The following is a 21,514-nucleotide window of genomic DNA, read 5'->3' as shown; positions in this document are numbered from 1 at the left end:
GGACCTACATGTAAAGAAGTGACTGACTCCTCAGTCCAACTAGACCAGTCTCAGGGGGGAACAAGTGGGGGTATGGCCCAGGCTGTCACACCTGCTGGCTGGTTCTTAGGTGTCCACGAACAGCCCAGTAGGTGGCTGTGAGGGTGTTGCTGTGGCGCCTACTCCTGAGGAACCTGTTGTTTCTCTGCAGGAGGCGTCTGAACTGGATCTTGTGATGGCAACACTGAGTAAGGATGGAGTTCATGGAACAATAATCCTTAGAGAAAGGGGAAGCTGTGATTCACTGATGAAAGGCTCATTGGGGACTGTTACACAGATGGCTGGAGCTGGGGTTATTTCTGCCATAGGAACCACGTTTATAAAAGCTCCAATTCTTGTATCATGGTCTTCTTTTGGTTCTTCTCCCCCTTCTGGTGGGTTTGGCTCTGTTTGGTTTATAGACTTTTAAAGTTATGAATTCAGTTTGTCACAGATATAGGACCACTGAAATTCTTTTCTTTTAGTAACTAATTAGGAAATTTCCTAACTCTTGTTAAGTTTAAAGTCTATTGGTATACAGTTGTATTGGATAGATTGTTTTTAAATACTGAGGCATATGTAAAAATGTTTCCCTTTTTATTCTTGGCATTGGTTATCTGTTCCCTTTCTCTCTATGTATGCTTGTGTGCATTCATGCTTTCGTGTGAGTGAGTGAGTGTATGTTTTACTAGAGCTGAATCCATGGCATCTGGGCAAGTGTCACACCACTAAGCTACCCCTTCCCAGTTGTGTGTATTTTCTTGATCAGTGAGCTAACATGTCATCAGTTTTATTGCTCTTGGAAGAACCAGCTTGGGTTGTTTGTACTTGACACACAAAGCCCACTTCCTTCCTGAATTAAAAACATTCAAATGTATATCTAAAACATTTTGCCTATGGGATGCTGTCAAAAGAGATTTTAGGACAGTCTTTGAAAACAAGCATCTGAGTCTCACAGCTGCAAGGAGGAAGACATTATGGACTTGTCTTTGTGTCTTTGACGCTGATTTTGTGTTTGTTTATTAAAGCATACCTTCTTTTGTGAGCATCTTACATATTGGACCAAATTGTTCCAAGGTGGGTTTTGTGTATTCACTGTGGCACACCCTGTGAAATTGTTTTAGAAGCATCCATCCAGCGTATGCATGAGCCTTCGAGGTAATTTAATGTGAAGTGTGGGAGCATTCAAGACTCTCGGCAATGCACATTTACCTTGTGCAAGAGTAGACAAATTTGTGGTAATGACTGGGGAGGAACATTTCATTTCTGTTCATATTTAATGCATGAGCCTAAGTGTTCTAAAGTTTAGAGCAGCCTTCTTGAGAATGTGGCTGTGTAAGGGCTTGCAGTCTGGCTCTGCCAGTGAGCTGGGAGGACTTGGGGTAACCGCCTAACTTTGTGAATGTCCGTATCTCCAGTGATGAGACAAATACAACTACTACTTGTGGCTGAGATTCTATTGAGACTATTCAGGTAGGCACCTTTCATGTGATTTGGCACACAGTAGGCTCTTTGAATGGTAGCTCATTGCGTGTCTCCTGTTGCCCATCCCTTCTTGTCATACTTCCAAGCTCAGCACTTCTCGTCCTGCCTGCCTATCAGAATAGTGAAATATGATAAAATAGAATTGGAAATGGAATAAAACAAAAACGCTCTTTCTGTTTAGTCTAGTCTCTTTATGAGTGAGTAGATCACCAGGGACACATTTTAATTTTCCTGTTTTAGTTGTAGTTTCGTAGTTAATTGATGGCAAAGTGATTCTTTTTTTTTTCTTTCTAATCTTTACCATTCTTTCCTGAGATTATTATTATTTTTCAGCTCATCTCAATTTTTTTTCCTCCTCACCTTTCTCTTTGAACAGAAGTGGCATGATTGCAAAAAACCCACACTCAGCTGAGACCAGGAGAGCATGCTTCTGTTACAGCTGAGGTGGTAGCTCAGGCAGAGGCTATTGTCTGGTATTGAGAAAGGAATATTGGGTTTTGAGGTTCTCCCAACCCCAAGCCATTTGATCTTGTAAGGGATTGTCAGGTAAAGCAGTCCTGGGGGATGTGTGGTAAAATTCATGCATCCTATGTGTGCATCTGGGATTCCGGGGGCTGACCTGGGGGTAGGAGTGACCCCCTCTTTGAGTGCATGTGAACTGGTGTTACCGTGGTGTTTATCCAGTGGAAGTTTGCAGGGCAGATACCATCACTTTTGGATCATTTTGGATGGTTTAGAGAGGATTTGTGGGAGTTTTTCGTAATCGTAGCATTTCATTCAGCTCTGTGGTGTTTCCACAAGCGATGAGGTAGGGGCGGGCAGATACAGTCCCTGCCATGCCCATGTCTGCAAAGCCTAGTAGAGGAAGAGCCTGGAAATGTCCCTTGGAGCCCTCAAATGCCAGTTGCTTTCCCAAGTGTCCATGTTGTGCTCGACGCAGAGGTACTGTCTGTGACTTGTGAAGTGCTTTTCCTGTGTCCTCTACTTGTGTGAAAAACTTTTCTTGGGGAGACTCAATACGCACATCTACTTACGCTGGTTATAGATTCCCATGACAGACCAAATAGAGATACCACCAAAGTCTAGCTTGGTGAACCAGTGAGTCTCATTGGGGTTACAGGGACATAGGGTGAGGAGTTACTTAGAAGAGCAGAAATACTTAAAGACAGCTATATCATCAAAGCCAACCCCAGCATGGGTGACAGCTCACAAAGCTGGGAACCCGAAGCACACAGCACAGCCTACAGGAAGCTCAACAGGTTGGACAATGACCTTTCCAAGGGACTCTGGTCAAAACCTTCCAGGCATCTCAGCTGGTTTCTGTTCCTTCCGGGCAGCTGGTCTAGTCTCAGAGTCTTCTTTGCAGCTTGTCTTGTCTGAGAATCTTCTTTTTTATGGCTTTTCCTGCTTACCCTGACAGGAAGGGGCCTAGTTAATCTGGTCAGTTTTAGGGACTTCCTAAAGCTATTTTGAGTAGTTTACCTTGATGGTTAAGGATGGAATATGTCAATATGGAGCAAACTGTTAAACAACACCACTTATAAGTGTTTCTGAAATATATGCAAAATGGCCTAAACCCATTCTTTATCTGCTCTGACAGGTAGAACTATTGTGGACTGAAACCAACCTTTCCAGACCCAAAAGCAAGACCTTGAAAGAGGCAGGGGTGTCAGTCCCAGAGACTATGATGTTCTGAATTCCAGTCCCTCCCTCAGGACATGAGCGGTTCTTCAGATGGCACCTTTGGAGATCCTGACCAGGGCTCTTCTATTTGGCCTGGGGTAAGTATGGCATTTGCAGAATGATTTGACTTCTAAGACCTTCACGTCTTGTCTCAGAGTGTTGCACAGCCCTCTGCTCTGGGATGATGGAAAGTCTGGTATTGGTGACTGGCTCTGGTGAGATGGAGGCTGCTGCTCTCCACACTCAGCATCAGAGGCTCTGAAATGTAGGAAGGCTTCAGATTCCTAGGGCACAGCTTGTCAGCTGCTGGACACCGTGACATTGTTTGGGAGACTTCATAGCTCTGTGTTCCTGACTTCCCTTTTGCATGCTTGTATGGTGCTACGAAAAGGGAAGCAAGAGCAGATGTGACAGCATCGCGAGAAACTTAGTATCCCAATGTAGATGCTTGTTGCATGTAGGATCATGTAAAATAAGAGACTCAGTCCTCTTTTACCTGTAACATGTGCTTGGGGAAAGCGTGACATTTCATTGCTTGGTGAGACTGGGGCTTTACCAGAGGGGTCTGGGGCTAAGCATGCAGGAGTCACTGAAGGAGAAAGGCTTCAGCAAGGCATCTTCCTTTCCTCCTTGGAAGTCTGACAGAAAGGGCCCCATACACTGCCATTTCTCCTCTGTGACTGGGTACAGTGTTGTCATTCTGTAGTTCCCATTGACATCATTGGGAGAGAAAGATCAACACCAAGAGGTACTTTTGAGCAGATGGAACAGTGTTTCAGCACTTAAGAGCACTTGCTATTTTTCCAGAGGACCTGGGTTCAATTCCTATCATTCATGAGGTGGTTCACAGCTGTCCTTAATTGTAGTTCCAAGGGATCCGATGCCCTCTTCTGGCCTCTACAGACACCTGACATATATGTGGTCCACGTACATACATCCAGGGAAAACACTCCTACACATAAAATAAAATCAGTATCTTTTCCTAAAAAGAACCTTAAACAGTGCGAAATTGTTATTCTTCCCAGGTTTGCCTGCTTCCCACTAACTTACCCGAGCCTTGGTGAAAGCGAATTGTCCGCTTATTTTTTTGATGTTAAACAGGTTTTGGTAAGGTGCTGGTAGCTGTTGACTTGGAACAAAAGAGGAACAAGAATGGCAGCTGCTTCCTGCTGCCTGACCCCTGCGAGCTTCTAAGGTTTCCCACCAGCATTCCAGGTCCTGCTTCTCAGTCCTGCCGCAACCTGTTCTTCCAGTATTGCCTGTTGCTCCTCCCTGCCAGAGGCCAGCCTTGGCCACTCCCCTCTGACATGCCCAGCAGCTGCCACAGAAAGCTCCTTGGGTGTTTATATCACACTGTATGACCCTAATTGGATTATGTGCTCTTTTTGAGAGGTAGAGATGATGTCAGCAACAATTTCCCCTGTATAGTGGTGCACTCTGCCTATCTTCTGTCCCTTAACCATGGGACCCATTTTCCTTCCCTACAAATTTCTCCCACCATGTGTGCTAGTGCTCTAGTCTCTTCTGTGGGAGAACTTACCTAAAAGGGCTTGGTTCCCCTTTTGATCAAGTTCCCCAGGAATTCCCAACCTCTATTCTTTGTAAGGTGCTCCTGTTCCAAGCCAGCACTGACATTTCACCTTGTCCCTTCCCCGTGACTTCCTGTGGCTTCCTTCCCTCTTAGCTTAGCACACCATGCATTATGTCTTGTCTCTGGCTTAAGTCAGTTGTCTAGAGCACAAGGTTGGGATATGGCAGAGCTGGGATGCAGACCCTGGTCACCCAGCTAGAGCCGGTTCTCTCAGCTGAGGTGCCCTGGGGGCGGCTTCTTTGCTGTGGGGCTGGCTGCTTGTCCTTTCCCTTAAACTCTTCCCTTAAACTCTGTGGTGGCTGCACAGGGCACTTTAGCACTTCAGAAGATACTGCTCTTGGATCTGTCAGCTCTGTGTCAGGATGCGGTGTCCTTGCCAGGCTTCCTCTTGGAGCAGTCTCCTCTGCTCACTGATCATTGTTCGGCTCTCCCCGAGGTCAAGTCTGCCTTCTGCTGCCTTCCCACCCTCGACCTTCTGACCTTTTTAGCCTAGATCCCAGGGTTGCCTGCTCTCTCTTCCTTGTGCACACCTTCTTCTCTGAGACTATTGAAAATCTTTAGGGCTCTGGCCCACATAGAATGTCTAGGAAGCCTTTAGAGATCACCTAAAACCTGCTCAGAGACATCCAGAGAAACATCAAGTTTTTTTCTGAGTTCTCCAAATGAGGGGAAACACCCAGGTGAGAGAGCCAGACTGAGAGGAAGCGAGGGGCAGGGCCGGAGGGGGCCTGTGCTTGTCTGAGCCGGTGTGTTTTCACACTGCAGCTGCTCCAGCTGAATTATATGATGCATGCATCATCCCTTGGCTCCAAGCGCAGAGCTCAGCCATCCACCCCAAGGGAGCCAAAGCAGGTTTATGTGATGAATAATGTCCATTTGCTCCCAGCAGTCAGTCCCGTGGCTATGTTTGTTCCATGGAAATGGGAAGACACACTTGCCAAGCGTCTTGCTCCATTCCCCGCTTTGAAAGATACCAAAGATGTCAGTTGGAATTTAGTGTGTTGAGTTCTCTCTGGTGGCCAGCCATTGTCCACAGCAATCAGCAAAATACTAGACATGCTCTGCCTCCTTGGCTGTGTCCTTCGTTATAAGGAAGTGGAAAGATGGCTAACCCGGAAGTCAGCACAAGGAAAGAGACTGCATAATACTAGGCATGGTGGCGCATAACATCAAACCTCGGCAAAGACAAGTTGGTCTCCTTGAGTTTGAAGCCAGCCTAGTCTACGTAGCAGGTTCCAGGCCATCCAGGGCTACTTAGTGAGACCCTGTCTCTAAATAAATAATAGACTACACACATTGAGCACCTCCTGTGTATTTGCCACTCAGCTAAGTACTCTCAGTCAGGGTAGGGAAACGAGTTCCAAGATCTTCTCTTTGGGTCTCAAAACATGCAGATATTCAAGCCCTCAAGGCACTGTGTGTACCCTCCCGTGCACTGTAACTCATCTTTTGACACTTACAATGCCTAGTACCACATCAATGCTAGGAAATTAGTTGTAGCACATTGTTATTTAGAGAATAATGACAGAAAATTTATCTGTACTTGTATTGTACAGAAATACGTTTGAGTTCCTGAAGTGCTTTGAGTCTGCGGCTGGTTGAGTGTGGATGCAGAGAAGGGGTCAGGGGGGTTGGCTGTGTGGCCGAACCTCCTTCCTGTGGCCTGTGTGAGTCCGTGTTTTGAGTCCAGAGATGGTACCAACACAGCTGCACTGAGCTGGTCACAGTGCCCTATCTGACTTCTGTCCCTATGCACGCAGAACTTCAGTTCTAAAGAGAAATAGGAACTTTGATGATGATGCCCTATAGATTCTGGAGAGAAACAGGGCCTTTGATGATGTCACAGCTACTCTAGATGGTCTTTGATGACAATGTCACATTGACTCTAGAGAGAAACAAGGCCTTTGATGACGATGTCACGTTGCCTCTAGAATGCAGAGGTCTTTAGTGTTTTGTGAATTTGTTAAAGTCAGTGTTACTTGAAACACACTAGGTGTGGCTTGGGGGTAGATATTTAAAAACTGCACAGTTAGGAATCTCACTTTAGTTTTAGCTGTTTGCCCACAAGCGGAGTGTATCGATCTGGCTCTTTGAATTCTTTCAGAAAAGTCTCTTTCTAGTTCTTGTAGGAAGCAGGAGACCATCTGGATGGAAGGTCTTTGAATGCTATTGGTCTGTGGATCAGTCTGTGGTGTGTGTGTGTATAGGAGGCTGGTGCTTTGAGATTGATGCTTGGGATCCACGTCCCTGGCTTGTCCCTCTCCTGCCCACATTGCATAAACATTGGCATGGCAGGGACAGATGGCTATTCCGGAGCTCCTTTGATGTCACATTTGGTTGCCTGGGTGGGGGGAGAGTGGTTGCAGCCAGTCTCTGTGGGAGGGGAGAGACTGCCTGGGAAATACCCACTTGACAGTGGGTAGACAGAAGGAAAACTCCAGAAAAGCTGGGTGCTCTGCTCAGCGTTCAGTCCAGACAGCACTGCAGTTGGATTTACATAGTGTTTAGCTTGGGAAGGAGCCAGAGATCGCAGAGCACAGGCCTTAATTGATGCTCTGTGGAGTTTAATTTTCCCTCCAGAATGAATGGACCAGAGTGGGGGTGGGTGAGGGACTGCTTGTCATTACTTTAAGGTTTTGGGGGAAAAAAGCTCTCTCCCAGAAACCTGGGTTAGGCTCAGGGGAGGGCACTGACTCCCAGGTAGTCAGGGGAGAGTGGAGTGGCGCTTATATGTGTGGTTTCCAGCTGATTAAACAGCACCAGTCTGTGTAATGAGGACCAAAGGTTTTGATGGAAAAAAGGAAGTACTATAATGAAGAAGAGCACTCAGACAGGGAGGGTGTGAAACAGCAGAATGCTGAAAGAACCAGAAGGATTGACAGTGAGTGAACATGAGATGGCTTTACAGGAGCTAAAGTTTTGAGTGCGCAGTAGAGGATGCTGCCATTGGCTGCTTACAAACCAGGCATGGCCTCTGACCATGGTGCAAAAACCAAGTCACAAGAGTCCACTGAAAGAGCTTGTGATTCTAGCCTTCAGCTAAGAAACTGTTGATACTTAGTCTTCTAATGTGTTTATAGAAGTCCCAATGGGTCAAATCTTGGCCATGCATTCAGGCTGAGTGGCATCTGTTTGCTGTTTCTTTGAGGGGGTGAATTTGGAGAGTTCAGTTATTTATTCTTTTAGCAAATCATTTGTTATATGGCTGGGAGTGTGCCCTTTGGAGGTACCCTTGGGAGAGCCAGTGATGGGTGATGTATGACTCCCCCTCTACCCTGGAATTACTACTGTAAGGAGAAAGGGATGGCTGGATCATGAGAAGGACAGGGCACGTCAGGATATTAGCCAGCAAAGTGTGAGGCCTGAAAATGGGGGTCATTACTCAGGACACTCTCTTCCTTCTTATGGGAAGAACACTGTTTATCTGTAATACAAATGGCCCCAGAATTAGGATGGGTTAAGCACCTTTCGGTTTTACAAGGGTGTAGACCACACTTTCAGTTGTAAATTTGGAGCTTTCTCCGGAATGCAACTGTACATAGCTTATGGACATAGCATACTTACTGTTTTTGGTGTCAATGCTGGACAGCACTGATGAATGACAGACAGCTCACTCTCAGCTACCCAGTGGCCAGGGAAGCATGCCACCATCTACTGTGTGCAGCAGCGCTAAATTATGCTGTTTAGTAGGTCAAGTATGGGAGATGCGTTTTTGACTTTAGGCAGTGCTTTTAATTGGGAAGGAACTCCATCATCAGTTGAGGAGTGCACCTGTATTTATTTCAAGTTGGGACAGGCAACCTCTATGGACTTTGGGTATAGTATTTCTGCTTTATTATTATTATTTTTTTTTCTCAGTACAGGAATCTAAATTGTACATGCACCTAAGAGGCTAGAGTCCTCATAAGGTCCAACCCAGTAGACTTTAAATTTGTTTTCCTTCGTATATATTCATTGTACATGGTACTGTAACACAAAGGCTTTTTCATACATGTACATAGCTTATGCATGTTCCTCCATCTTCCCTGCCCTGCTCTTTCTCATCCTGACCCATCCTGTTAGTCCTGTTTATTAGGGAGTTTTATGTCATAAATGCGCAGATGCATAAAACCGAGGAACCGTAAGTGGGAGCACCACACACTTGTTTTTCTGGCGCTGGCTTAACTTGTTTCCTGTGATTATTTCCAGTTGTCCCCACTTCCCTACAAATGATCATGACCTCCTGCTTCTCTATGAATGAAAAAAAAATTTCATTTATGCTTATACCACATCTTACAGATCCATTTTTCTGTTGTCAGACATGTGGGTCCGGCCAATGGGCTTTTTATTTACACCCCTGGAGTGACTCCCAGGGATGTGAGTTTGGGAGTTTTGTTGCACGGCTTCCTGGTCCTGCTGTGAACATTTATTTTTTTATCCTGTGTGGTTCCGGTGTTTCTGTCGATTTTGCTAGAAATCACTCTTCCAGGAGGGTGATTTTTCCTTTTGTGTTAACCATGTTCTTAATTTTGTACAGATATGCCACCGTGGGTTCTGATTATCCACCCACCGCCCTTTCCCCCTTCCACCTGTCCGCCCTTTCCCATAACTTGTTCATGTCATTTTGCTTTATGACAAGCATAGCTACTTATATTAGGTAAAATGATTTATTTGCCACTTGGTGTTTACTTAGTGAATTTGGGAAAAGAGCATTCAGTGGACAAGACAAAGTCCAGAGACTCATAATCGTTCCTCTTGGGCACTTCCTGCTTCTGATTTTGATCAACTGGTCTGGTCAGGGGTGAAAGTCTTGCCCTCTGTAGACTTTTTTCCCTAACATGTGTTGGCTTATGCCTGTGATCCGGTCACTCAGGGGTTCATGGTCTAGGCAGGAGAATTGCAGTTTGAGAACAGCATGAGTCTCATGGTGAATTGAAAGACCACTTGACCTACAAGTGTAGATCCTCATAAGAAAGCCAACAAAAAGCCATCCATTACCTAAGCCTTTTACGTATATGGACATGAATCTGTCAAGACACAGCCTTGGACTGAACTTAAGTATTTATTCATCAGACCCAGATTCTGTGGCTGGACATGTGTGTAGATGTTATGTTTAAAATGTTGAATTCTTTTCCTGCCCTTCCTTTCTTCTCTAGGACTAGGAGGTTTCATGTAGGTTGAAAATGCAAACTACAGAAAACACAGGATCTGGAAGTAATTTTCATCAAGAGGGAAATTACCCAGATGGGAAAAGACACTACGTTGCTGCTTGCCAGCCGAGGGAAACACAGAGTGGGTAACTTGCTTTCCTTCAGTAATTGGATACATTATACAAGGCTGACAGTTTCACCGGGACTTGGCAGTTAAAGGAAAGCAAACGGCAGGCCCAGGTGTTCACTGGTCCCCCTCTTCTGAAGAGTGCATTGAAATGGGGGTGTCATTTAGATCACGAACCTCCTGTTTCTGTCACTTGAATGACACTGATTCCTGCAGATGGGGCTCCTTCCACGACCACTGTCTGCCACCTAGACTGGGATGTATGGGTCAGCCCAGGGCCATGCCCAGGACTGTGGGAAACAGGCTGGGGATTCTCTTGTCTGGTGCCAGCCTTCCCTGGGGGACAGGACAGTTAGGAACGAGGCCTTCTAATGCCTTGCATTGGGTTTATCAAACCGCTTTCCGTGGTTGGGGATCTGTGGTTGTGAGCCATTGATAGTCATGCTAAGAATGAGTTTTCGTTTTGGAATTTCTTACAACATGAGTTTGTTCTCAGATACCATTCCTCCGACTTTCCTTCACACAGCCCCTAATCCTGGCTGTGATTAATGACCATAAAAACAATTTAGTCTGAGGTCTGCAGTCTGGTTTGAGGTGATGAAATTCACTTTTCCTACAGTTTTGACCCATGTGATCTGAGTTGCCTATATCTCAGAAATCATGTATGTATGTATGAATGTATCTGTCTCTATGTCTCTATATAGGTATGTATGTATGCATCTATCTGTCTGTCTCTCTACATCTATCTGTATCTATCTATCTATCTATCTATCTATCTATCTATCTATCTATCTATCTATCTATCTATCTATCTATATCTGTCTATCTATCTATCTATCTATCTATCTATCTATCTATCTATCTATCATCTATCTATCTGTCTATATCTGTCTATCTGTATCTATCTATCTATCTATCTATCTATCTATCTATCTGTATCTGTCTCTCTATCTATCATCTATCTATATCTATCTGTCTCTGTCTCTCTATCTGTATCTATCTATCTATATCTGTCTATCTATCTATCTATCTATTTATCTATCTATCTATCTATCTATCTATATCTGTCTATCATCTATCTGTCTATCTATCTGTATCTATCTATCTATCTATCTATCTATCTATCTATCTATCTCTGACTCTCTCTCTATCTATCATCTATCTATCTATCTGTCTATATCTATCTGTCTCTGTCTCTCTATCTGTATCTATCTATCTATCTGTCTATCTATCTATCTATATCTATCTGTCTATCTGTATTATCTATTTATCTATCTATCTATCTATCTATCTATCTATCTATCTATCTATCTGTCATTGGTTGGGATGGATCCTTGGCCTCATGGATGCTAGGTAAATGCTTTACTGCTGAACTATAGCCTGGCCCTGATTCTTGTGTCTTTTGTTTGATCATTAGTTGTTGGGTGGTTGGTTACTTCCCTGTTTTCTTTATCCAGTTCCAGAGGCTTCCATATGTCTTTGTTTGAAAGTTTCTCTTGATCTTCATTGACCACCTGGTTATGTGTTTGAAGCAGCACAGTCCCTCGGGTCTCCAATACCTCCTCTGTTCAGTCCTGTGTTCAGGTCACATGTAGGGATTTGAACGCTTGAGTTCTACAGATGCATTTAATTTAATAGGTACAAATGAAAGTATCTGAATCTCATGTCACATTTAGGGTTTTATAAATCTGTTTGAAGTGCCTGGGGAAAAACATTGTTTTAGAAATGGATTCGTCTGTGTGTAAAACTAAAACCAGACTCATTGCCAGATTTAATTTGTCAAGTGTTCTTAGAAAGAGGCAGCTTTCTAGAGAGTGCGAGGCTCATTTTGTCTTAGGCTTGCTCAGTAAGACCATGTTTGCATTTCTCTTTGTGCATCTTCTCCATCCAAACCCTGCACCTGTGGCTCATGGCAACTTTACTCAGAATTGTCCAAACTAGGGTTTGACCAAGATATCTTTCAGTAGGTGGAAGCCTACCTCACATGATAGAATATTACACAGTGCTAACAAGAAATGAGCAAGCCTTAAAAAGGCCTGAAAGGACTTTAGGTTAGGTTGTTGGGGACTGGGGAGCAGGGAAGGGTGGCTAGGTGGGAGATAGAGGTAAATGCATGATATATGGTCTCTGCACTTCCTGAGAGTGCACAGTTTCGTGAGTAATGTCAATGAAGGATTTGTGGTAATAGTGACATGTTACGTGGCTTCATCGGTTTTAACAAACGTCCTTAGTGGGGAATGTGGGCGGAAGGGGAGGAGTTGTCTTACGAAACAAAAAGTCTATGAGGATAACTCTGTCTTTTTGCTATGAACTTGAAACAGTCTATATAGTAAAATTTTAGAGTGTAGCAACAATATAGAAACCCAAGCTAAGGAGATGTAGCCCTGAATTCTGCCCAGGGGATCCAGTCAAAAGTCTATTGCTTGGCTTGGGTTAATTCTTAAAGTCCTTGGAGATCTTCTGCTTGGGTCGCAGTTGCTAGGCAGCACAAGAAGTTCCTACATCAATAATTGTTTCTGTGTGTGCAGCATTGGGATGTGACAAGAACAGCCTCTGTCCTGGTGGCTTCATAGTTGAGTCACCGGTCTATAGGACCTGTTTTCCCCTGCCTGGTCATGTGCAGGGGTAGCGCTGTTGATACTAAAGGTCTTTTCTTCTTTTTCTGATTGCTTTGGTTCCCTCTGTGTTGGTCAGATCTTCTGGGTTTGGGGGTGGTTAAGAGTTGGTAGGGCTCTGAGAGTAATTGAAAGTCCTGGGAACCCTGAACGGTCAGAGTTCACACTGGCCTTCATACCTTTTTCATGAGGAGTTTCTAGGGTCTGTGCACAGAGCACATGGGCATGGAATTGAACTGGTGTGACAGTTTTCCCAGAACAGTCATTGGCAGGGTTGTCTTTTGCTGTCTGAGGTCAGCATCCTGGTCCTGCAGTTACCTCAGGCTCTGCTTGGGCCATGCCCAGGTTCCGAGGAGTACAGCTTTGGTAGTGAACAAGAGTTAGAAGAATCTCTCTGCCCTCTTGTACCTTCTGAAGGAGGAAGACAGCCCATGTGCCATCTGGAAGGTGCCATGACCATGGAGATGAGGGGTTTGGGTAGAAGGGTTATACAGGAAGGGCTCCTTTCTGGTGACACCATACCAATAATGATGACGAGCAAGGGACTGAGCTCTTAGGGTAATAGAGCTGGGCCTGTTACTTGGGGGGATTTTCATGAAGACCCCTGAGGCTCAGTTGGAAACAGCGAGAGAGAAAGTCAAGGGGATAAGGGTGAGAGGGGCGTGGTGTAATAGAGGCCTTTTGAGGGCCATGGTATAAGGGAAGCCAAATCTGATTCAGGTGTTAATACGCTCTTGCGTTTCGGGTGGACCAAGCAACTTCCTCGTTTGGACCACTGCTTCTAGCCATCCATGTCTCTTAATCCCTGATTAAATTTTGTTATGGCACACACAGTCCGATCCCCCCCCCCCAGTGCCATCGGGTCTGTATTAATAAAATTTAAGCTTCTCTAGGCATAAATCTCCGTCTTTATAGTTGGTAAGCAAAGGGACTTTCATCATTTGAGGGTAGTTAGCTGAAGAATTCTCTGAGGAGTGCAAGGAGAGATGAAAAGTACTTGAAGGTAATTTACCGTTCTCTGCAGCCCAGTGTTCATTTGCCCCCCGACCGGAGAGCCCTCCTCTGCATCCTTGGCTCCGCTCTGCCCTTCCAGCTCCAGTCTTGCTCTTGCTCCCTCTCCATTGCACACTTCCTTCTGTGACTCTGGCAGCTGGCTGGAAAGTTAACCTTCTCTCAGGAGCCTCGTCTGAAATCACTGCCTGAACACATGTGGCGGCTCTCGAAAGCCTCCAGAAACACAAGCCTGAATCTTTTTGGCATCTGACCCGGTTTGCCTCTTTAAGTGGCGCATGGTGGTAAACTTGTACGCAGATGTTAGTGGACTGGTCTACTTTGAACAAAAATAATAACAACATTCACATCTGGTCCTCTTTTCATCTAGTGATCTTAAAACCCCAAGTGCATATTAATTAAGCCTCACGTTACTGGAAGGTAAGAAAGGATAGAGGGAAATCACTTTAATCACTGCTGCAGAAGAACTCGGAGGGCCAGCCTCTGGGGCCAGCAGAGTAACGAGCATTTGCGCCCGACCTTGTCTTTCATCAGAGGTTCTCTGCAAGTGTTTCCTGGTGGGAATGCCCCACACCCCGGCTTATCAGCATTGTCCCTGCATGTTGTCCCTTCTGTCTCCGTCTGGCCTCCTTGAGAGTTTTCCGGTGCTACGTGGTGAGGACTGGGGATGACACAGCTGGCTGGTAAGGCACTTTGGTTTTCTTTCCATCCTTTTGGCTTGATAGGCAGCTAGGTAGGCAGTCAGCTGGCTGGCCAGCTGCTAATAAGTAATTTTTAGTTAGTTAGTAGCTTGGGCCTTCCCTTGTGCCCAAATGCTCTGCCTCCAGAATGCATCCCCTTAATAGAACAAGCCAGGAAGAGAGCCATTTTTTTCTGACAAAGGAGGCATGGGGTTTAGTCCATCAGAAGAGCAAAGCAGAACAAAAGCAAGGAGGAAGCGGCTTGGTCCTGTCATTAGCAGTGGGGAATCCAGCTGCTGGCCTGTGGGAGGGGAGCCAGGCTCCTCTCACTGAGATCAAGGGCTGCTGCTTGACAAGTGGAGAAAAGCACTTGGCAGGGTGTGAAGTGTGTGTACACAGTTGGTCCACAAACGAGTGGGGTTCTTTGATTTTTAAACAGAAAATCTTTAGCTCCATTTACTGACATTTCTAGCAGTTACTATCAAGTGCGCTATTGATTTTACAACGTAACATTGCCTTTCTTGACATTCGTGTGTGGAAGCAAGCAATATAAAGTATTGGAAAGGCAAGTGTGTCAGCCCCTCACGCCATCCCTGTATGGGTTGCTGTTTATTTTCCATCTTCAAGACATTAGAGGCAGGCTCGGATCTGTTAGCACAGGTACAGGTGTTATTTTGGGTGAAGGTCTCCCTGAGTAAATTCTCAAGTGTACCCTTGTCACAGGACCATGCTTTGAGCATTATTGTCACATTGCTTATCCCAATTTCCTGATGCCATAAAGACCCTAGTTGGTGGGAGATATTACTAGAATGTTCCTTAAATAAAATTAGAGCCCAAGGAAATAGCCTAGAAATCTACTTTATTCTTTGAGTGGCAAAATAAATAAAAAAGTCTTTGTCTCCTCCCTGAGTATTACATTCTCTTCTTGGGAAGTCAGTCCTTTTGCTCCTGTCAAAGTTGGGGCCCCGTGGATGGATGCTAGTATTTTTCCATGGGTGCTGGAGACCAGACGCAGGTGGTCAGACATAGTGACAAGTGCCTTCACCAGCAGTGAAGCATTTCTAGCCTTGAGGTTTATTTTATTTTATTATTTTTTTGATGCAGTATCTGGGAGGGCTAATCTTTCCTATGATTAATTCTGTCCATGTGGTTTCTTACATGCATGAGGAGCAGTTTCTCTTACTTTAGGATTTGTGTCCTGGAGTGTTTGAAGAGCACAGAAGAACACAGGAACATGGCGCTCTCAGAGAACAGTGTCTGCTAGACACACGGTGATATCCCGTGGGACTTGTTGACGCTGTTTGTATCAGTCCCCCCACCCCGCATTTCTTTCTTGTAACTTCCTGTCTCTCTGCAGAGCCTCTCTGGGGTCACTTTCCTCCTCACAGCTCTTTGTGTGGTGAGGCTCTATAAGGCAGGAGTCGGTGCCATCACCTACTCTTTACAGTACCTCTGGGGTTATCCCGAGCCCCTGACTCCATGTACCCTCAGTGTTGTCCTGGCTCATAAATGATTTCAGAGGCTCTTAATCTCATCTTATTTCAGAGTCGTCATTGACAGAAGACACTCTTTAAAACTTTCTTGACTTACTTTTTTTTGAATAATTATACTTAGAAGTATGAACTAAACAGACCATGTGCTGAGTTATTTCTTTTGTGTGGTAAAATATGCCCAACATAAAATTAACCATTTTAAATGTGTGATTGTGCAATTATCACCACAGTTTTCAGAATTTTCATCATCCCCAAAAGAAACCATCCCATTAAGCAATCACTCTGCATTCCTCACTGTCCGCCCAACCTGCCACAGGCCCTGCTAGCCTTCATCCTACACCCTGTTTGTGAGTTTACCTGTTGTGGGTAAGTGGAGCTTCCTCTGTCAGTTCTTTTATGTCTGGCTTGTGCGTCTCCAAGGCGTGCACACACTGTGGTCTGCCTTAGAGACTTTGGCTGCATCACATTTGCTAATATTGGGCTTTTAAAAAAAAACCTGTTTCCACTTTCTGGCTGCTGGGAACACAGTGATCAAACTCAGCAGTGACTAAACACAGTCCAGTTATAAAATGGGTAATGGACTTGAATTTTCATTTCTCCAGAGGACATACAGGTGGCTGAATTAACATGTGAAAAAGACACTTTACATCATGAATGATTAGAAAAATGCCAGTCAAAATCACAGAGGGGTACTGTTCATAATCAGTACAATGGAGAGTGGTTTTATTTGTTTGTTTGTTTTGCTTTTGTTTTAAAGACTGTTTTACCATATAACTCTGCCTGGTTAAATTTAAGTCATGGAGCTTGCATTCCCACCCTACTTCCCAGAGACAGGATCTCACTCTGTAGCTCTGACTGGCCTAAACTGGCTGTGTAGACCAGGCTGGGCTTGAACTCATGGAGATCCATTTGTCTCTACCTCCCAGGTTATGGGATCAGTGGTGTGCACCAGCACGCCTGGCTGCATGGTAAAGTGTCAGAGTTTTATTGTTTTTGTGCAAGAATACAGGTGATGTGTGAGAGCAACACTGCATGTGTGTGGAGGTCAGAGGACAACTTTGTGGGCTGAGTTGACTTCTCTCCTTTACACTCTTGCAGGGGTCCTCGGGGCCGAGCGAACTTAGCTTGTCAGGCTTGCCTTGCCAGCATTTGTCCCACCTTGCCAGCCCGGTGTGCGTGTATGCATGTGCATAGCTTTTTTGCCCCCCCCCCCTTTTTAAACCGGAAAATAACGGGTCTTGGTGAGAGAGTGGGGAAGATGGAACCCTGGTGTGGTGTTGGCGAGGCTGTGAGATGGGGCAGCCACCGTGCAGAAGTTTGGTAGCTTCTTAAAACGAAGAACCCGCATTACCTCACAGCACAGCCTACAACCTTGCATGCACTCCCCAAAGAGCTGAAAACAGGAACCCCAGTATGTCCTTGCAAATTAGTTGAGCGGCCTTCGAACATGTATTATCATTATTTATCAGTTCCTCTGTACGAGGGACATTTATTTATGCTGCCATCTGGGCACTTAGCCTTCCTTTAGAGCTAGAAACAAATGCTGCAGTCACTTGTGTGCTGTGTGTAAGGCCACAGAGCCAGCAGAGTAGGGCACCAGATGCAGGAGACCCTGAGGAAATGTTCTGAATGAGGAACCAGGCCTTATCTTTCTGGTAGCATTGCCAAGATAAAGGCAAACTATTGTCAAAGAGATTTATGTACAGAACTCTTTTATTCTTGAGTCTTCTAGTCTCTGAGCCCCCAAAATCTTATTTCCCAAGTATGAAATCTTGTTGGATTTACCATGATAGAATTGGCAGCTTTTGCAAGTTAGACTTTCAAATAGAAATCGTAAGTATGAAGCAGAGTGTTGGTTTTGGGGTTTTTGAAAGTCACTGTGTCTGTAGAGTCAAGTCTCTCCCTTAGCTGCCTACTAAACTGTTGATAATTTATATTGAACTTTTATTGGCCTGGCATGCAGGCAGGCCTATTTAACCATTCGTGGTCTGGAAACCTATTTTGAACAATGGAATGAAGTATTCCTTCCTTGAAAAATTTCTGTTTAATTCCATTGTGCACCTTTGTCCTGAGTCTGGGGTTCTTTATGGTGGGAAAAGAGTCTCTGCGTCAGGCATGGTGGCTTACATCTGTAACCCCAACACTATGACTCTGTGATGAGGCATGGGGGATCATGAGTTTGAGGCTAGCCCATGGCTCAAAAAGCAAGGTTCAGTATGCAGTTCATTTGTTAGAGTCCATATCTAGGATGTACAAAGCCCAGGATCAGATCCCCAGCCCTGCATAGTCAGAATTGGTGTCTGTTGCTGCTGTTCCTCCCAGCACTTGGGAAGTAGAGGTAGGAGGATGAGAAGTTTAGGGTTATGCTAGAGTACTGAAGGCCATCCTAGGATAGGCTCTGCCTTTAAAACAAGAAGCAAAGTGAACCAAAATGAAGACTTCTTCTTCAAGTCCTGTTGAAGGAGGCTATGGGTATGTGTGCTGGTTCCAGGGTTACTCGGTGGGGCTGCTGGAGAGTAAGGACACACAGTAGAGCTCTCCGCCAAGTGCCTGCATAAAGTCTGACCTGAAATAAGAAAGTAACATGTACTTCAACTGTCAGCCTACGTGAAATTGGAGGAGGTAGAGCTTTCTGGGTCCAGAGAATCCTTTCTTTGTCCAAGGTCTAAACCAGCAGAGAGACCTCAGAAGGCAACAGAGTGAGCGCAAGAATCACAGTGCATTTCTGGTAAGTTGGAAGCGTGACACAGAGGCACAGCTACGGTGGGTCGCCAGCACCCCAGCCAGATGGTTAGAAAGGCTCAACATTCCTGCAGACACTGGGCCATAGTAGCCCAGGATCCCCCAAATCCCCTACTGTGAGCTCAAGAGCTCATTTTATTATTCTGTGGTTCTGATGTGATTGGGATTGCAGAATGGCCTGTGAGAGTCATGTAAACTTTGACAACAGCAAGACATTTCTGAATACTAGATGACCAAAAAGTTGCTTAAAAAATGAAACGTGTAATGACTCCACGGTGTTTCTGGCGGAGCACGTGCTGTGTCGCCGAAGCTTTGGTTCTGAACACACAGGCCCGCTTTGCACTGTGGGATCGGGTGTCCCTGGGCTGCCAGTGAACACTGCCTGAGATAGCGCGGCTCAGCTTTGACTGTTGTGTCTTAGGAATTGCAGTGTTTTCATGGGACACACCATGTTCTCTTCTCTTGGCCCGGGGATGAGAGCCCAGAGTTTGAGTGCTTTTCTAGCACAAGCGACACCCCGGGTTTAATCCCGGGTAGTACTGTCCATCCCCCGACTTGTCATGAAAACATAATTCTTTAACTATGGAGAACAAGGACTTTTAATAATTTTCTACCTACATTCCTCTGCAGGCAAGTATGAAATTGGTATTGTAGGAGCCTCCTGGTTCTTGTCTTTTCAGAGGAAGGAATTGAGCTGAGAAACACACAGTTTAAGCAGAGGTAATTATTACTGAAGCGGGCATTGAAAAGTAAGATTGAGTGGAATGCTCCACTGTGGGCTTGGCAGCACAGTGGGTTTTGTGTTGTGGATTTTAAAGATTTTTTTTAAATGGAAATTTATGAAGTGGGGGACATACTCATAGAGCAAGGTGACACCCCGTTTTTCTCCCAAGGTCTACAGATCTCCCTTTAATGGCATTTCTTCCAATGATCCTCTAGAAAAACCGACAGCGGAGTGACTGCCCTGGTGGGAAAATGCCCTGGTGCTTTTGATTTTTGGTATATAGCAAGAACAGTCAATTTATGACCTCAAGGAATTTAGCCACAAGGTGTCAGGAGCCATGGCCTCCAGTATGCAGCTACAGTTTTCTGGATTGCATCCTTTCTCACTGATTTTTGAGGACCCAAACACCCATGGCTGATCTCCTGGCTATCAGCTGTTTGAGGCACTTTGTTATTTTTGAAATGGAGGTTTATCACAGAAGTGGGGCCAGAGTCTCACTATGGTCTGCAGACTTCGTGAATAGGAACAGGACTTGGTTTTCTTATGTCTTCCCCTGTTCAAATGCCAATACTAATGGCTGTCTTCTGTACAACAGGTTTTTGTGTTGGAATTTTGATATTAAAAGTTCCCGTTTAGAGTTGGAAGGATGGCTCAGCTGCTCTCTAGTTAGGACCCTAGTCTTGTTTTTCTTACACACACTGAGCAGCTCACAGCCAGCTCCAGGGGATCTGGCAACCTCCTCTGGCGTTTGTGGGCCTCTGCACTCACACACACACATACACACAGGCACACACAAGTAAAATAGGTCATGGTCTGAGTGTGGTAGCAGCTTTACTCCCAGCGCTTGGAAGGCAGATGCAAATAGGTCTCTGAGTTTGAGGGCAGCCTGGTCTGCAATCCAGGGCAGCCAACAAATAAATAAATGAGTAAATACATACATAAATAGAATCTTAAAAATGTCATTTGATTTGCTGACTTGAGTTTTCTAAAAATTAGTTAATTTTCAGCTGGAGAGTAGGACAGAATTTCCAACACTTTTTGAAAAAGTGCTAAACATATTTCTACCATTTTTCTAGTGTATATTTATGCAAATTTGTATTCCGATAGATCCATTGGCTTAGGGGGTGACTATTGCTATGATGAAACAGTATGACCAAAATCAAGTTGAGGAAGAAAGAGTTTATTTGGTTCTTGCTTTCACAGCATTGTTTATCACTGAAGGAAGTCAAGGCAGGAACTGAAGCAGACAGGAATGTGGAGGCAGGAGCTGATGCAGAGGCCATGGAGGAGTGCTGCTTACTGCTCCCCATGGCTTGCTCAGCCTGCGTTCTTACAGAACCAGGACCACCAGCCCAGGGATGGCTCCACCCACAATGGGGTGAGTCCATTTCACTCTTAAGTTGTTTGTATCAAGGTATATTATCACAGCACAACAGTAAACGAGACTCAGTCATCACATCTTCTGTTGTAGAGGAATTTTCATTCAGAACATGGCTGCTCTGGCAAAAGATCACATCCAAAGACCTTCTAATCTGTGTGATCTGGCTGGAATACAAACACACCTTTAATCCAGGAGATAGAGGCAAGCAAATCTGAGTTCAAGGCCAGCCTGTATAGAGCAAATTTCAGGTAATAAAAAGTTTAGGTCCAGGCATGGTGGTACACGCCTTTAATCCCAAACAATGAAAGTAAAGTTAGTTTGTAGAAGGATGCACCCATGTTTGAAAGTAATGTCTAAATGAATGACAGAAAAAGTGATGAATCAGAGAAAGACTTGACAGACTAAGATATGCCCAACTCTCACAAGAGAAGCTATTTAATGGGTCATGTAGACAGAGAGGAGGAGTTTTACCAGGATAATAAGAGACAGGTTACAGACAGAGAAGTCCAGTAAAGACAGAATGAGCAGAGAATAAGAAGGAGTCAGAAGATTAGAAAAGATTGATCATAGTTTCAGGCCAAGCAGAGAAATTCAGGGGCTGAGAGAGAAGCCAGATTAAATAAGTTAGAGGGGAGAGGAGTTTGAGCCAGAACAGCTGAGTTGGGCAGCCCAGAGCTCAGTAACAACAAGAAAGGGTGAGCTTGTTAAGCAGTAAGTCTCAGAGGCTGAAAACATTTTAGGCCTAGGTTAGATTGTACAGAGGCTAGAAGCTTCCAGGGTTAGGCCTAGGTCAGCAGACTTAGGCAGTAAGCCTCCACCATGACAACTGAACCAG

At 44.9% G+C, this 21,514-nt stretch overlaps 1 protein-coding gene across 1 annotated transcript in view; it reads left to right on the top strand.

Moving 5' to 3' along the window:
• Positions 1 to 21,514, top strand: part of Tiam1 (TIAM Rac1 associated GEF 1) — a 211,521-nt gene that overhangs the window by 34,988 nt on the left and 155,019 nt on the right. The window contains exon 2 of the mRNA XM_055614916.1: positions 3,104 to 3,284. The gene's annotated coding sequence lies outside the window, so the exon portion shown is untranslated. The remainder of the gene's footprint in view (positions 1 to 3,103; positions 3,285 to 21,514) is intronic.

The sequence above is a fragment of the Psammomys obesus genome, unplaced genomic scaffold (assembly GCF_907164565.1).
Source record: "Psammomys obesus unplaced genomic scaffold, mPsaObe1.curated_primary_1811, whole genome shotgun sequence".
Lineage (NCBI taxonomy): Eukaryota > Metazoa > Chordata > Mammalia > Rodentia > Muridae > Psammomys > Psammomys obesus.
Note: the sequence above shows the minus strand (reverse complement) of the source record. Positions and strands in the feature narration are given on the sequence as shown.